We start from the raw sequence: 13,616 nt of genomic DNA on the forward strand, positions 1-13,616 counted from the left end.
CCTGATAATAAGCTGAGAACAAAAAAAGGTGATCCCAGTTTATTTTCTGAGTTTCAGCTGTGATTTTAAACAAATATGTATTTTACTCATACGACAGTTCTGTCGTCGGATCACAATATCTTTTCAGTCTGTCACAATACTGTATAAGAGATAATTACAACAATAGTGCTTTTATATTTCTTACTTATTACGTGTCATACAATAAAGGCTTCGTTGCAGTTAATGTAATTTTAACGTATATAATATAAACGAGTGTTAATTAAATAAATCGAAACAGAAATAAAAATAAAATAGCTTCAAGCAGACTTAATTATCCCCCCCAAAAAAAAACTAACTGAAAGAGACGTAATAATTACTTGTCTTTTTGTTTAAACAATGCTGTCTCAGCCATGTAGTAATTATTTTCATAAGATTTCTTCATGCCTAAACAAATATTACTGTTGTATTTTTTTTATGTGCTCGCAGACGATAAGCAAAGTTTGTGAAATACGGCTTCTTCTAAAAATATGTCTAAATTCTTCAACCTCTTGTTGAAGAAGTCCTTAGCGGCAATTAGGCCTAATGAGAAAACATGGTGGTTCTAGCTCTTCTTTCATGGATGAGAAAGTAACATGCGAAAATCGTCTGCTGTTCTTTTCTTCTCAAACTTAACTTCCGCTCGTTAGTTTTCTTAACACTCTTACAATTTCTCAACCGTAAAGTTTTTCATCCCTTAATAAAAGAGATTGTTATATACCTGTAGAGGGCGATAGTTACGCACGACAAAGCCACCACGAAGTTTCTAGAAACGTAACGTCAAAGTCATGTATCTTTTCATTGACGTGTTTTTTAACCTAAAGAGCAATAATAGTTTTATTTTATTTCTGATAAAAACAACTTCAAATCACTTCATTTTAAATAAGCACAGAGAAACCAGATTATGCTAACAACACTAGCCTTTCTGAGGTACGTGTTAAACAGTTAAGCGATTTTAGATCTATTATAAAAATCTGCAAGATATAGTAGAGATACGAACAATACATTATTGTGTTATAATATCTTGACTACAGTGACGGCCCGGCATGGCCAGGTGGTTAAGGCACTCGACTCGTAATCCGAGGGTTGCGGATTCGAATCCCCCTCACACCAAACATGCTCACTCTTTCAGCCGTGAGAGCGTTATAATTTGACGGTGAATCCTACTATTCGTTGGGAAAAGAGTAGGCTAAGATTTGGCGGTGAGTGGTGATAGCTATGTGCCTTCCTTCTAGTCTTACACCGCTAAGTGAGAGACGGCTAGTGCAGAGAGTCCTCGTGTAGCTTTGCGCGAAATTCAAAAACAAACTATAGTGACATCTGAAGTTATATGGGTTTTCTGTTCTAACTTAACTCTGATGATGGAACAGAGATGGCGTGTGGACAAGTAACTTGTGTTGATTGATTTGTTAGCTAACAGAATGGTCGTTTAACCTTCACGAGGATAGTGACCGGATTGAACCAGCTGTGTTTGTCATCTCTCTTGTTTGTCATCTCTCAGAACTACTTCATTATGAAGACAAAGGAAGAGTGACAAACCACTCACACTGGTCTGTGAGACGAAGAGAATTATTAGGAAATTGGTCTTGAAATTTATGAACATTGTAATTTAAATGGCACGTAAGTTTATAATTTAATAGCAAAGAACTGTTCTCGAGTCGCATTTTTAAAGGATAAATAATGCGGGTGTTACATACCAAGCTGTTGAGTTTCATGTTGCATTTTGAAAAATGATTCACTCACTGAAAAATGTAAACTTGGTAATTTTATGAACATCTTACTGGAAGTTCTACTTATAAATTTCAACAAATCAGCTTCCGAAAAATCCACGTCCTACCCAGAAAAACAAAACGATTATTATCTTAAAATACTAAAGGTCCAAAACGGGTCCGTTTTACTAGCAAGTTTCAGAATGGACTTAAAGTTTAGAAAGCGGCCCAAGCGCGTTAAGGCGTGCGACTCGTAATCTGAGGGTCGCGGGTTCGCATCCCCGTCGCGCCAAACATGCTCGCCCTTTCAGCCGTGGGGACGTTATAATGCGACGATCAATCCCACTATTCGTTGGTACAAGAGTAGCCAAAGAGTTGGCGGTGGGTGGTGATGACTAGCTGCCTTCCCTCTAGTCTTACACTGCTAAATTAGGGAGGGCTAGCACAGATAGCCCTCGAGTAGCTTTGTGCGAAATTCAAACAAACAAAAGTTTAGAAGGCTACTGTAGACTCGAACACTAAATCGAATCTATTTTTGAACACAAAGTTTTATCTTACACTTGAAGTCAACACGATAAACTGTGATTTTTTTTTACTATGAATCTATAACAATTTGTCTCTTACATAGCCCAACTTATGGCTGACGTCAGTGATTATATTTAGAAGAGTTTTGTCGATGTTCGTCATTTCAAAAGATACCAGTGTAAGTTTTCAGTAAATTTTATTATAGTAGAAAACAAAACTACTGTACATCTATCCAGATTTTACTCGGCCAAGTTTGCCCCAGTGTCTGTTTCTCGGTCTGTTTAATGATAAACATACAAGTTTTCTGTTGAATATGAAACTAAGTCCATGGTCCATTTCACGTGAACAACAAACAGGGTTACAGAATAAGTTTCACTCGCTAATTTTAAAAGGAGGTTTTATTAAGTCCCGTGCTCAACATATATGATAAGATTATCTCCATAAGAGTTTCGCTTAGCTAATGGACAATCAAACGACTAAAAACCCAGTATGTTAAAAATCAGTGTACAAAATTTAAATATAATTCCAGATTTACGAAAATCTTATATATAAACATAAGAAAGTCCCTTTGCATATGCACTGGTAACTTTGTTTGTTTGTTTGTTTCGAATTTCGCGCAAAGTTACACGAGGGTTATCTGCGCTAGCCGTCCCTAATTTTTTAGTGAAAGACTAGAGGGAAGGCAACTAGTCATCATCACCCACCGCAAACTCTAAGGCTACTCTTTTACCAACGAATAGTGGGATTGAGTGAACATTGTAACGCTACAACTGATGAAAGGATGAGCATGTTTGATGGGACAGGGATTCGAACCCACAACACTCAGATTGAGTTCTAACCATCTGACCATGCCATGCCTAATTCAAATAGATAGAAAAGTAAGTCTGTAGATAGAGAGGCATATAGACGGACAGACAGATAGTTACAATTTTTTTTTTATCAAAGAAAATGCTATCAAACCAGTTTTTACAAACTTGACGGAACAAAAAATGTTATTACAGCAGGATAACATATATCTAAAGCTATAAAGATAACGCAGATTTGAGTGTTAAACACATGTGTAACAATATCTCTGCAAAGAAGTCAGATTATGAGCTACTGTATTTTTACTTTCAAAATTTCTACTTTGCCCTTTAAAACTTCGATAAGTCATGTAATTACATCTGCATTCCCGTCTTCCACGGATTAATCTTCACCTGCACGTGTTCTATGAATCAGTCTAAAGATATACCGAAGTACTTTTCACGTAACAATTTCAACTGTTTTGTGTATCGTAGGACTAACATGCGAGCAATGCTGCTCGAGGGCTGTCTATACGATTAGTTTCTAATCGGACTGTTAGTGACATGGGCTGAGATTAGAATACCCTAAGGTAATTCCTAACCAGTTCTTTAGTGACCTGCTTTGAGATTCAAATGGAATATTATCTCTTAAGCTACTTCCAGTAACCAAGACGGCCTTCCCAAATCAAATATTTCCAGATAATTATTATAACTTCGATATTAATTTAATCTAAATTAAAACAGTTTCAGTTTTTGCATAATATATCTCCAAGTCGATATATGTATCTATTTACACTCGTATGACTCGTGGTTAGCATGCCTGAACTCTGAACTCGGGAATTCATGGTATGACCCAAACGTTGCAACCGTGGGTGTGCTAAAATACTAACGGATAAATCACACCATTCGATCAGACAAGAGTGGCTCAAAAGTTGGCGGAAGCTGCTCTTGACTAACTACCTTTGTACGAACAACCGGATAGAAAGAAACAAGGCATATGATTAAAATATAACATTTTAAACAGATTTGTTTCTGTAATTCAGTAATTTACTCAATGAAGTATCGTTTTACGTCGCCATCTTTGTTGAAAGAACCTAAAGATGGCGTTCTCACGAAATTGACAAAATATTGATTTCTTTAAGAAAATTGTCCATAAACTCCATTTTGCCATTCTTAGTTTTGCAGAAGTTTCAGGCCAAATGATTATATAATTTGTGTTTCCAATCCCCTTAACAGCGTCTCTTATCAACAGTACAAAACAATAGGATTTGCTATGAAGTTTTCATTTACCTCAAGGGCAAAACAATAAAAATAAGCGGCCTGTTTTCAACAAAATATTATGTTATTTTGTCTTTAAGACGCTCTTAGAATATTTCTTTAACTCTGTATGACGTTTGTTTTGGGCTTTTGACGTCATTCAACTCACGTTTCCTTGACGTGACGTCATTACAATAAGTAACAGTATGGGATTGGAAACAGATATTGATTGGTAAGAGAAATGACCACCAGAAACGTAAAAATGATTTATTAACTTTACTATAACTTTAAGAATGGTTTAACATTTATAGTAAAGAAAGAAAAAAAAGGAAGTTACGTAAGCTGCACATTTCTTCTGGTTGTGTTTTTTTTTTCAAATTATTTTATTTTTATTTTTCTGTTTTGGATTTTAAATCGAAGAATTATTACAGACTTATTCTTTGTCTCTCACAGGTTTGCTCTCCAAGAGGCCATTCGTTAAATACCAGAATTCATTAATTGGTGAAAGGAAAAAGTTCAAATCAAACGTTTTTAATACATAAGAAAGCCTTTTTACTTCCTAGTTCTATGTTTAAACTCCCCCGTCACACCAAAACATGCTCGCCCTTTCAGCCGTGGGGGCCTTATAAAGTTGCGATCAATCCCACTATTCGTTGGTAAAAGAGTAGCCCAACAGTGGGCGGTGGGTGGTGATGACTCGCTGCCTTCCCTCTAGTCTTACACTGCTAAATTAGGGAAGGTTAGCGCAGATAGCCCTCGTGTAGCTTTGTGCGAGATTCAAAACAAAGCAAACCAAACAAATCATGGATTATTGAAAGGTAGGAAGGATATAGAGATCATTCTAAGTTACTTTGTTTGTATTATGAGATAATTATATTTATTAGCTTGCAAAATAGCTGAAACTTGTCAGTTGAAACAAAAATGACGGAACGTTTTGAAACAACATCAGAATTCTTATTTATAATGAAAACGTTATTACTACAATCATCAGAGGTTTTAATTACAAGAAATCCAAACAGAGTAAGAATAACTAGTAATAATTGTATATAATGAAAGAATTCTTAATATCAACATCAGTTTTTAATAATAGTGGCAAAAACTTAATATAAGTTTAATAATACTGACAGAAACTTCATAATAATTTCATCTTAATAATGAAACTTAAAAATAATATTAGTTTAATAATAATATTAGTTTAATAATAATGACAGAAACTTCGTAATAATTTTATCTTAATAATGAAACTTAAAAATAATATTAGTTTAATAATAATGACAGAAACTGAATAATAATATTAGTTTAATAATAAAACTTAACAATAATGACAAAAACTTAATCATCATATTAGGTTACTAATAATGATAGAAACTTAATAATAAAATTAGCTTAATAATAATGATAGAAACTTAATAACAACATCAAACTTTTAATAACATTAACAGAATTCTTAATGTTAGAGTTGTTATTAATAATTACAAAATTCTTAATAAAATCACATTTATTAACAACATGTCTTATTATTATTTGAACAATTTCATGTGCTATATAAAAGTTGTTGATATATATAAACATGTATAAGAGTGATACAGATAAAAAAAAGATTAAAACATACACGAACAGATACATATATACACAGCTCTTTTAGATGGAAAATATGTTAATTAGATGTGAAATAAGTAAATAACTATAATAAACAGCTGGTAGAATATATTAATAATATATATAATATATTAACAATTTAATAAAACTATAAACAAATAGATCTAGATATAAATATACAATAACAGTCTGTAACTATACATTCCAGTATAGAATTATAAACGGAATGATACATATAAATATATAAATAAATTTATTGGTAAAACATTCAGGTATATAAGTATAAAAGGAATGATACATATAAATAAACAGATGAATCTATTGGTTAGATATTCAGGTATGTAAGTATAAATGAAATGATATATATAAATAAATGAATGAATTCATTGGTTAGATATTCAGGTATATAAGTATAAACAGAATTATACATATTAATAGATAGATGAATTATTTGGTTAGACGTTCAGGTTTATAAGCATAAACGCAATGATTTATATAAATAGACAAATGAATTCATTGGTTAGATATTCAGATATATGAATGAAACGAACTGTTAATAACAAACATGCGCAGTTGATATACGGAATTACTAGCGAAATTATAGAGTCAAACGTTTTCTTCTTTAAGTAGTTTTATAAAACTTATGTTAATTATCTTAAGTATACCACATATATCGTTTAATGTGATATGGATGTTATCTCATTCTGAAAAAAAAATTAAAATTTCCATTGGTCTTTAATTTCCTTTCTCTGGGATATTGACCTGAATGGGCAACTGAAACTTTCAGAGTAATATACTCGTTCTTAAGTCGTGTTCTAACTCACTACCTTTTAGTTTTTAAAAGAAAAATATGAAATACTTTCATCACTAACCATATGTTCTTTACTAAGATATTTCAGTGTTAGTTACTTTCTCGAGTGTCATGCACATCCCACTGAAGAATGTTCCAGTGTCATGCACAATCTCACTGAAGAATGTTACAGTGTCATGCACAATCTCACTGAAGAATGTTACAGTGTCATGCAGATCCCACTGAAGAATGTTACAATGTCATACACATCCCACTGAAGAATGTTACAATGTCATGCACATCCCACTGAAGAATGTTACAATGTCATGCACATCTCTCTGAAGAATGTTACAATGTCATACACATCCCACTGAAGAATGTTACAATGTCATACACATCCCACTGAAGAATGTTACAATGTCATACACATTCCACTGAAGAATGTTACAATGTCATACACATCCCACTGAAGAATGTTACAATGTCATGCACATCCCACTGAAGAATGTTACAGTGTCATGCACATCCCACTGAAGAATGTTACAGTGTCATGCACAATCTCTCTGAAGAATGTTACAGTGTCATGCACATCCCACTGAAGAATGTTACAATGTCATGCACATCTCTCTGAAGAATGTTACAATGTCATACACATCCCACTGAAGAATGTTACAATGTCATACACATCCCACTGAAGAATGTTACAATGTCATACACATCCCACTGAAGAATGTTACAATGTCATGCACATCCCACTGAAGAATGTTACAGTGTCATGCACAATCTCTCTGAAGAATATTACAGTGTCATGCACAATCTCTCTGAAGAATATTACAGTGTTATGCACATCCCACTGAAGAATGTTACAGTGTCGTGCACATCCCACTGAAGATGGTTACAGTGTCATGCACATTCCACTGAAGAATGTTACAGTGTCATGCACATCTCACTGAAGAATGTTACTGTGTCATGCATATCTCTCTGAAGAATGTTACAATGTCATGCACATCTCTGTGAAGAATGTTACAATGTCATGCACATCTCTGTGAAAAATGTTACAGTGTCATGCACATCCCACTGAAGAATGTTACAGTGTCATGCACAATCTCTCTGAAGAATATTACAGTGTCATGCACAATCTCTCTGAAGAATATTACAGTGTTATGCACATCCCACTGAAGAATGTTACAGTGTCATGCACATCCCACTGAAGATGGTTACATTGTCATGCACATTCCACTGAAGAATGTTACAGTGTCATGCACATCCCACTGAAGAATGTTACAGTGTCATGCACATCCCACTGAAGAATGTTACAATGTCATGCACATCCCACTGAAGATGGTTACAGTGTCATGCACATTCCACTGAAGAATGTTACAGTGTCATGCACATCCCACTGAAGAATGTTACTGTGTCATGCATATCTCTCTGAAGAATGTTACAATGTCATGCACATCTCTGTGAAGAATGTTACAATGTCATGCACATCTCTGTGAAGAATGTTACAGTGTCATGCACATCCCACTGAAGAATGTTACAGTGTCATGCACAATCTCTCTGAAGAATGTTACAGTGTCATGCACAATCTCTCTGAAGAATATTACAGTGTTATGCACATCCCACTGAAGAATGTTACAGTGTCATGCACATCCCACTGAAGATGGTTACATTGTCATGCACATCCCACTGAAGATGGTTACATTGTCATGCACATTCCACTGAAGAATGTTACAGTGTCATGCACATCCCACTGAAGAATGTTACAGTGTCATGCATATCTCTCTGAAGAATGTTACAATGTCATGCACATCTCTGTGAAGAATGTTACAGTGTCATGCACATCCAACTGAAGAATGTTACAATGTCATGCACATCTCTGTGAAGAATGTTACAGTGTCATGCACATCCCACCGAAGAATGTTACAGTGTCATGCACATCCAACTGAAGGGTGTTACAATGGTATTTTCGACATTATAAATTATGATAAAATTTTCAGTAGTTAAAAAGATATTGCTGAACGGTTAACTAGACGAATGATTTACTGATCCTGAACCACAACCGTTTTGTTAAACAAATCTCGTATGGGTAGGTGACGTCACACGCTTGATCTGAACCAAACCGTTAGGCCGAACAGGCCAACTAGTCAGAACATATCGATGAAGAAATCACAGAATAATAGGTTTGTGTGAAGTGAGTAAAACCATTGTTATCATAGTAATTGTAGAAACATGTTTTTCAAGCGATACATCCAGTTCTTTATTACATTTCTTTCACTCCGAAGCCCCTTTCATCTGAGGGGCACAAAATGATAGCACCCACATTCCCTCATGCCCATATGTTTCATGTTGAGAAGATATAGCTTTAGAGCCGGAGATTACAGGCAGAAAACCCATTAACAACCTTTATCTGAATTTAACTTGCAAGGTAAGTCATGAAAACTTTGTTTCTCAACTTGAAGAAACAACTTATTGAGAAAACGTATCTTTTTAAACACGTTTTAACCAAAATGCTTTTAGATTTTTACTTATAAAAGATGTTTGAAAAACGCATCGCTGGGGTCTGCGTATAAAATACATAGCTTGTTGCAGTTTTAAAAATAAAACTTAGTTAAATAAGTAACAATATTTTTGTTGTTTTAGCACTTAAAAATACACGGCTAGTATCTCCATATTGTTGATATTAAACCACAGACTATTTATCATATTATATCAGTTTTGTGTCTGCTTGTTGTGAGGCACAAAGTTATACAATAGAGTATTTGTGCTTTTCTGACTGCGGGTATCGAAACCCGATATTTAGCGTTATAAGTCCACTGACTCACTGTTGAGCCACGAATGGTGGGTTGGTGGCTCAGAGGTAATTTTGAAAGCTTATAAGGCTAAAATTAGGGCTTCGATACCCGTGGTGGCTAGAGCACAGATTATCAGTTGTGAAGTTTGTGACTGACTGCAAGTTTCTATATGTGAGTAAATATGTTTATTTTCTTCTTCCACTACACGTAAAAACATTTGTCATCCAATATTTAGGTTTTAAAGCAACGATTACACTATCAGACAACAAAACTAATGTTTTAATTACATTAAGCCAAAGTTGAACAAAAACAAAACTAAAACACTTATTCTTATCAGTTGGTTTGATTTGTTTGGAATTTCGCGCAAAGCTACTCGAGGGCTATCTGCGCTAACCGTCTCTTATTTAGCAATGTAAGACTAGAGGGAAGGGAGCTAATCATCACCACTTCGCCAATTCTTGGGCTACTCTTTTACCAACGAATAGTGGGATCGACCGTAACGTTATAACGCCCCCACGGCTGGGAGGGCGAAAATGTTTGGCGCGACGGGGATGTGAAACCGCAACCCTCGGATTATGAGTCGAGTGCCTTAAGCACGTGGCCATGCCGGCCTTATTCTGATCAAACGAAACCAGGTTTGAACGAGAAACCCAGAGATATTATTTGTTATCAAATAAACCCAGTTTTGAACCAAAACAAAATTAAATAGCTTATTCTTATTAAGCGAAACCAGATTGAAACCTAGTTGAATTTTTATCAAACAAACACATTCTATAAGTTCACAACCTTAAAACCTTGGGTCCAGTTCCCCGTGTTAAACACAGAAGACAGCCCAATGTGGCTTTATTTTACAAAATTCTACAATTAAGCTTGACTAAAAATTAAAGAATTTGAATGAAAGAAACCTATTAAATAAAAGTAAGTTTGAACCAAAAATATTGTTTATTTAAAAAAATAAAACATTTCAAGTAAATAGAATATCGAAATTGAGTTTAGAGTCTTTTGTTGGTTCAACAAAAAAACTGTATAGATTTTAAACTTTAAAATTCGAGATTGGTCGAATATCCCGACCATTAATATACCTAAATATCTAAGGCCCAGTCATGGCCATTGGTTAAGGCACTCGACTCGTAATCTGAAGAGCGTGGGTTCGAATCCCAGTATCACCAAACATGCTCGCCCTTTCAGCCGTGGGGGCGTTATAATGTGACTGTCAATCCTACTATTCGTTGGTAAAAGAGTAGCCCAAGAGTTGGTGGTGGACGGTGATGACTAGCTGCCTTCCCTCTAGGCTTACACTACTAAATGAGGGACGGCTAGCCGAGATAGCCCTCGTGTAGCTTTGCGCGAAATTAAGAACAAATCAAACCAAAACCTAAATATCTACCAAGATTAAAAAAGAAAAAAAAATCCGTCGATTTTCGCCTCAGATACAGCAAAAAAAACCCTAGTGAACGTTTATGTGTTAACAAACTTATTACACAAAACAGGATCGAAACTTAAAAGTGAAATGCCTATCTCAACTATTGAAAACTAGATATTGACCAATAAGTGTTGACTACTTATATTTAGAATGGCTTGGTATTATGTGTCAAGATGTAATCGTTTCCAGACACACAGTCAGTCATTATTAATATTTACAGAGTCAGTTGCTATTAAAATTTACACAGTCAGTTGTTATTAATATTTACAGAGTCAAATTTAATTAAAATTTAAAGTCAGTAATCATTAATATTTACATAGTCAGTTGTTATTAAAATTTAGAGTCACTAATCATTAATATTTACATAGTCAGTTGTTATTAAAATTTATAGTCACTAATCATTAATATTTACAGTCAGTTGTTATTAAAATTTAGAGTCAGAAATCATTAATATTTACAGAGTCAGTTGTTATTAAAATTTAGAGTCAGTAATCATTAATATTTACATAGTCAGTTGTTATTAAAATTTAGTCAGTAATCATTAATATTTACAGAGTCAGTTGTTATTAAAATTTAGAGTCACTAATCATTAATATTTACAGAGTCAGTAATCATTAATAGTTACATAGTCAGTTGTTAATAAAATTTAGTCAGTAATCATTAATATTTACATAGTCAGTTGTTATTAATATTTAGAGACAGTAATCATTAATATTTACAGAGTCAGTTATTATTAAAATTTAGAGTCAGTAATCATTAATATTTACAGTCAGTTGTTATTAAAATTTAGAGTCAGTAATCATTAATATTTACATAGTCAGTTGTTATTAATATTTAGAGACAGTAATCATTAATATTTACAGAGTCAGTTATTATTAAAATTTAGAGTCAGTAATCATTAATATTTAGAGTCATTTGTTATTAAAATTTAGAGTCAGTAATCATTAATATTTACAGAGTCAGTTGTTATTAAAATTTAGATTCAGTAATCATTAATATTTACAGAGTCAGTTGTTATTAAAATTTAGAGTCAGTAATCATTAATATTTACAGAGTCAGTTGTTAATAAAATGTAGTCAGTAATCATTAATATTTACAGAGTCAGTTGTGATTAAAATTTAGTCAGTAATCATTAATATTTACAGAGTCAGTTGTGATTAAAATTTAGTCAGTAATCATTAATATTTACAGAGTCAGTTGTTATTAAAATTTAGTCAGTAATCATTAATATTTAGAGTCAGATATTAAGATTTACTGAGTCAGTTGTTATGGTTTGATAACACTAATCTCCCATTGCTGGTAGAGTCCAGAGCGACTCGTATTACAGTGTTTTTACTGAAATTACATGTTTATCGGCAGTTTCTTTAGATAGGGAAACCTTCTATCCTTTTTGGTTCTTATAAATGATGTACAAGGTTACGTTGCCAGTTTATTCTATATATAAATCTACAGCATACAATCTGGACTCACTTTATATTTCTTTTCAGGGTGGAGTTCTGACAGTGATAGATGAGGGTCCACGCTTCCAGTAGACACGAATTTTGTCAACAAAAATTGTTTTCTGTCAATAAAGCGATCTGTAGCATCAGCGTTGTATGACAAACCGTGGAGTGTTTAGGTATCGCTGTCGAAGAAATCTCAAAGTGTGTGTCATAATCTTGTAGGCCTAGCAACCGAAGTCTTTCATACATGAATTATGAAAACAACAACTTAAAATCAACTCGAGAAGGGCGCACGAAGTAAAGGTGCTGAGGATGCGGTAACACCTTTGGGCTCGACGTGTTGTAGGTGTTGTGTATGTGTGGTACCTGTTCTTTTAAAAGGTTTTCAGCATACACAACACACACACAACACATTATAATTATTTCAATATCACAACTTAGTTGCATGACACAACGCAACTAAAAAAAACACATAATATTTTTTTGTTTCTCATACATAAAACAACGCAACTTTCATCTCATATTGGATCATTTTATTCGAATACTGTAATACTAATAATACAACCAGCTTTACATTATATTATGTTCAAAGTAATTCAGTAGTTTGTGAAATAGTAGCAACCTTAGCAGGTCATGAGTTAAATAATTTCATACAAGTGATGTCAGAATATTTTCTTTCGCTATTTTTATGAAATATTGTTTGTTAGTTTCGTTTTTGAATTTCGCGTAAAGCTACACGTGGGCTATTTGCGCTAGCCGTCCCTAATTTAGCAGTGCAAGACTAGAGGGAAGGCAGCTAGTTATCACCACCAACCACCAACTCTTGGGCTACTCTTTTACCAATCAATAGTGGGATTGACCATAAACATTACAACGCCCCCATGGCCGAAAGGACGAGCATGTTTAGTGTGACGTGGATTCGAACAAGCGACCCTCGGATTAAGAGTCGCGTGCCTTAACCACCTGGCCACGCCGGGGCCTTTATGAAATATAATCCACTGTCTGAGCTAAAACGAATTTTGACATTTTCTGCTCAGACATATTTGATCGATTTGATAGTTTTGTAGGTTAAATGAACCTAAAATATTTACACTGTTATCATTATTGTTTAACCAAACCTTTACAAAGAAACACCTCGTCCAGCAAAGTAATACATAGATCGTGATATTCCAATGTTGCCAATAGATGTGTGGAAGATCATGATATTGCTGATATTACCAATAGATGTGTGGAAGATCATGATATCCTGATGTTACCAATAGATGGGTGGAAGATCATG

This window comes from Tachypleus tridentatus, chromosome 3 (genome assembly GCF_004210375.1).
Source record: "Tachypleus tridentatus isolate NWPU-2018 chromosome 3, ASM421037v1, whole genome shotgun sequence".
NCBI classification, from domain to species: domain Eukaryota; kingdom Metazoa; phylum Arthropoda; class Merostomata; order Xiphosura; family Limulidae; genus Tachypleus; species Tachypleus tridentatus.